This window comes from Gossypium hirsutum, chromosome A04, assembly GCF_007990345.1.
Source record: "Gossypium hirsutum isolate 1008001.06 chromosome A04, Gossypium_hirsutum_v2.1, whole genome shotgun sequence".
NCBI lineage: Eukaryota > Viridiplantae > Streptophyta > Magnoliopsida > Malvales > Malvaceae > Gossypium > Gossypium hirsutum.
The window spans coordinates 71,380,527-71,385,569 of record NC_053427.1 but is presented as its reverse complement, the minus strand read 5'-3'; the positions used below and the strand labels follow the sequence as shown (position 1 = coordinate 71,385,569).

The 5,043-nt window shown below is 32.8% G+C and overlaps 1 long non-coding RNA gene across 2 annotated transcripts; it reads left to right on the top strand.

Annotated features, from left to right (window-relative positions):
- Nucleotides 1–229: 229 nt before the first annotated feature.
- LOC121228159 (uncharacterized) lies at nucleotides 230–4,427 on the top strand. Of its 2 annotated transcripts, none has more exons than XR_005925662.1 (5): nucleotides 230–571; nucleotides 1,152–1,340; nucleotides 2,400–2,448; nucleotides 3,976–4,073; nucleotides 4,206–4,427. It is a non-coding gene; the product is annotated as an uncharacterized lncRNA (long non-coding RNA). The 2 variants fall into 2 exon arrangements; XR_005925661.1 differs by having other exon boundaries at nucleotides 314–567.
- Nucleotides 4,428–5,043: the final 616 nt, after the last annotated feature.

Sequence of the window (5,043 nt, the reverse complement as noted above, 5' to 3'; positions counted from 1 at the left end):
CATTAAACTGAAATTCATATATAATATTAAGATATATCTCTATCAAAATTTAGGTATATACATATAATTAAATATAGTTTAAATTATTTAAGAGATAATGATAAAGTTTGTATATATTAAAATAAAATAAAGAATTTTTAACAGAGCAAAAAGGTGAGAAAATGACTTCTTGTGGCGTTTTTATTAAAAATGCCGTAAAAAGTAAACAATAATGGCGTTTTTTTTATAAAAAAACGCCACAAAATTTTTTACACAAAACGGTACCGTCTTGTTACCCAAAATGCATTAGACTTTTTCGTTCCCCCCTTCCCCCGAAATCCCAAAATTTGACGAGAAATCTTTCTTTTTTTTCCCTCCTTTCTTTTCTCAAAATCGGTTCCCTCCCCCATCCCTAAAGAAATCCTAAAATTTCACTTGAAATTTCTTCTCTTTTTTTCCCTATTTTATTTTTCCCAAACCATTTCTCCCCTACCCCGATTCCCTTTATTTTTCCCCCAATTTCCTCAAATCGGCAGCCCTCTGCATCTCCGTCGGTAGCCCACTGCTGTATCTCTGTCGACATCTGCTGTCGGTAGCCCTCTCTTTCTTTGTTTACTATCACTGTTTTTACTTGTAATTTTTATATTAATAACTATCTCTTCAAATGGGTTTTCTTTTCAATTTATATGCCATCGGGAATAGACCTCTTTAGTCTTTAAAAACACTTTCCCTGATCGTTAATTTTACCACAGTTGACAGTGTTCTAAGGGTTCAGACTCGAGCGTGTGCTATTGGTATGCTTGAAAAAGCTATAAAGTAACTTCATTTGTTCAGTTCTCCTTGTGCTCAGAGATAAATCGATTCTTGTTTTTTTGAATTTTTCAATTTGAGAAAACAAATACTCTTGTTCTTCCCTCTGTTGTTTGCTCCCTCTTGAATATTCACTGAAATCCCAAAAATCCCATATTGTTCTTGTTTTGTTTTGTTTTTGCTCCCTCTGTTGTTTTTGAATACTCTCATACAACTTCGTTTAGCTTTCTTTTTATTTTTGTGTGTGTTTTTATATGGCTGCTTACTATTTCAACGATAACATTTTTTTATCTGGGAATTGTTATTCTGGTTTCCTTGATCCCTTTTCCCGTGATTTGGGTCCATGCAATGGGATTTCACAGTCCTTGGTTTTGGATAATGAGAAAAGTGAGCTGGTGGTGAAGTCGCCGGTGAAGGTTGGGAAGAAAAGCGTGGCGGAAGAGAAAGTTATAGCGGCTTTAAAGAGTCACAGCAAAGCTGAGAGGAGGAGGAGAGAAAGGATTAATGCTCACCTGGACACCCTCCGTACTCTCTTGCCATATAGAAAAAAGGTTCTTCTTACAACCTTCTTTATATATGTTAGATGGATAATATAGTTCATTTAAATTGTTTGCTTATATTATGTGCCTGCTAGGATTCTTTGAGTCTTAAAACTTTTGTTTAACAATGATCATTAGATGTAATTACCAGGTTGTCCAGGTAGAGTATAAGGTAGAATATGAAGGGTAGCTATGAACCTGAAAGGATCTTTGTCGACCGTAAAATGAATATTTGGATATTTTAATTATAACAAAAAAAATTGTTGTAAGGTCATTTGCTGCATCAATTTTGCACTTGGAAGGTCAACTCTGAATTTCATAAATGCTGGAGTCAACTAAGGGGGTGCATCATTCTTTTCAGCAGATGTTTTACAATTTGACAATTACGAGATTAAGGTTTATTTAGGATCCCAATTTTAGACCTTCAGTTCTAGATAATGGCCTGCCTTTGAAGCTGTAACTGCTTCCATTGGTGGAGATATTATCTGTAAAATTTATAGGAGAAGTTTTTATACAGTGTGTGATTTGAGAAATGCACTGCAAGGTATTGATTTTATTTCTTCCTCTGATGATGAAATCTGTGCAAAATGGTTAGGAATAAAAGTGGTTCAATAGGGGAAAGCCCTTGTGATTTTGCTCTTGCTTACTACTTGGTATCACTCATTTTCACATTTCACCTTGTGCATATTTTAGCATTTATCTTTCCTGTCTTCTAATCTGCGCCACCTTTCCTATCCTTCACCCATTCCACACGACACACATATAACCCCCTTCTCTCTCTGTTCAATTGCAGTGCAGATGGTTCATCTTTTATCGTTTACTCTCTCTTTGTTTCCTTTTGAAGAGATTTTTAAGCTGTTTATCTTTTCTCTTGATAATAAGCTCTAACGGCAGAAAAACAAAAGGAGGGATCTTTTGAAGTGGAAAAAAGAGAATAAGATCAGATTAACATCTTTGTTGGTTTTTTTTTACTTTTTATTTATTTGGGTTTGGGAAATGAATTGTGAGTTTTTGATTTGTTCTTCACAAGGATCTGTTTTAAGCTTTTGGGTTTTGTTTTTGAGTGTTTAGAGAAAGAGAAATGGCTGGAAGTAATGAAATCAACCTCAACGAGTGCAAGGTACAATATTTTCTCCTTTTTTTTCCGTTTACTCATTGTGTATATTCTTTCTAGAATTGGGTTGTCAAAGTTGAGTTCTATAATGAATTCTTCATATATTTCCGGGGTTGTTTTGGTTAATTGAGTTTTAGCTTATTTTTTTGTTAGAGTTGATGGTCTTATCAATCTTATTTATTGAACTTTTTTCCATATTTGAATATCTAGGGTTATGGGTTGTGGAAAGTTGATTCTTTTGCTGTTTTTGGGGTATGGAACAGTTTAGTTTGATTTTTAAGCTTGAACGTCATATATGAGTTTATGTATTATATTGTTGTTTTAATTATATAATTGAATAAATATTGTTAATTGAGGTGTTAAACTGCTGCAAACTGAAGTGTTTGAATGCTGTAAATTGAAGTGTTTAAATGCTGTAAATTGAAATGCTTAAATGTTGCAAATTGAAGTGTTTAAGTACTGCAAATTGAAGTGTTTAGTGGCTGGATATTGAGATGTTTTATCGCTGTAATTGAGGTGTATAAATGTTGTTAATTGAGATGTTAAAGTGCTGCAAATTGAAGTGCTTAAATGTTGTAAATTGAAGTGTTAAAGTGCTGCAAATTGAAGTGTTTGAATGCTGTAAATTGAAGTGTTTAAATGCTGTAAATTGAAGTGCTTAAATGTTGCAAATTGAAGTGTTTAGTTGTTGGACATTGAGATGTTTTATCGCTGTAATTGAGGTGTATAAATGTTGTTAATTGAGATGCTAAAGTGCTGCAAATTGAAGTGTTTAAATGCTGTAAATTGAAGTGTTAAAGTGCTGCAAATTGAAGTGTTTGAATGCTGTAAGTTGAAGTGTTTAAATGCTGTAAATTGATGTGCTTAAATGTTGCAAATTGAAGTGTTTAAGTACTGTAAATTGAAGTGTTTAGTTGCTGGACATTGAGATGTTTTATCGCTGTAATTGAGGTGTATAAATGTTGTTAATTGAGATGTAAAAGTGCTGCAAATTGAAGTGCTTAAATGCTGTAAATTGAAGTGTTAAAGTGCTGCAAATTGAAGTGTTTGAATGCTGCAAATTGAAGTGTTTGAATGCTGTAAATTGAAGTGCTTAAATGTTGCAAATTGAAGTGTTTAAGTACTGCAAATTGAAGTGTTTAGTTGCTGGACATTGAGATGTTTTATCGCTATAATTGAGGTGTTTAAATGTTGTTAATTGAGATGTTAAAGTGCTGCAAATTGAAGTGTTTGAATGCTGCAAATTGAAGTGTTTAAATGCTGTAAATTGAAGTGCTTAAATGTTGCAAATTGAAGTGTTTAAGTATTGCAAATTGAAGTGTTTAGTTGCTGGACATTGAGATGTTTTATCGCTATAATTGAGGTGTTTAAATGTTGTTAATTGAGATGTTAAAGTGCTGCAAATTGAAGTGTTTGAATGCTACAAATTGAAGTGTTTAAATGCAGTAAATTGAAGTGCTTAAATGTTGCAAATTGAAGTGTTTAAGTACTTATTTTGGGTTTTTTAACTTGTGTGATTATTTGTGTTTCTAGCTATTGGTTTCAATTAGATGAGGCTAACATATCCATCACCAGTGTATAGAGGTATCTTTGCCACGTTCCTTGCAGGTTCAAGACAGGTTTCAGGAAAGGTAGGAAAATGCTAATGTCCTTAGGCTCATTGCTTTTTGATTTTAGTTCCATTGCGCATTTCTGTTCTTGTAAGAAATTTTGTGTTTTTTTCTTTCAAAATGTTCTTATTTTTGATTGGGGGTGATGTATAGGTACTGAAGCAGCACCAAGAAAGGTTGCAGCAGTTTCTGCTTAAAAGGCAAATTGTAATGGTATGAGGTTTTGTTTTGGATGAAGCCATGTTTATGAGGAAACATTTAGTGATGAAGAGTGAAATTATGTTCTATTGGATGCTTTAGTTGTTATTTAGTTTCTATTTGAATGTAGCTGTCTTATATTTTGAACAATTATTGGAGCTAATGTTTGACCCTTAATTTCTTCATTGTCTTTTTTTTTTAATTCGATTAATGTTATTGTTTCGTTAATTTAAATTCATTAATTTTTTATATTTAGTTTTGAAGTTTAAATTTTAATAGGAAATTTAATTTTATTAATATTTTTTATTTATCCTTAAAAGTGTATAGTTTATAGTTTAAAGTTCAAAGTTCAAATTTTAAATTTTAAACATTATATAATATTTATCATAGAAATAAATATTATTTAATTAAAATATTTTTTTTAAAGGTTATATTCTTTAGCGGCGCTTGTGGGAAAAGCGCCGCTAAAGGTCTATTTTATAGCGGCGTTTGTAAGAAAAGTGCTGCTAAAGGTTATGACTTTTAGCCGCGTTTTTTCCACAAACGCCGCTAAAAGCCATGACTTTTCGCGGCGTTTTTTTGAATAAATGTCGCAAATTTTTGCGACGTTTCCTATAGCGGCGTTTTTTGTAGCGCTAGTAAAAACGCCGCAAATAGTTTTAGTGGGCTTAAAAACGCCGCTAAAGGCTAAAAAAAGCGTCGCTAAAAGTCTATTTTCTTGTAGTGTCTGCCAGGACAGTAAACACGGGGTAGTCTATCGAGACAGTAAACACGGGGTAGTTCGTCGGGATAG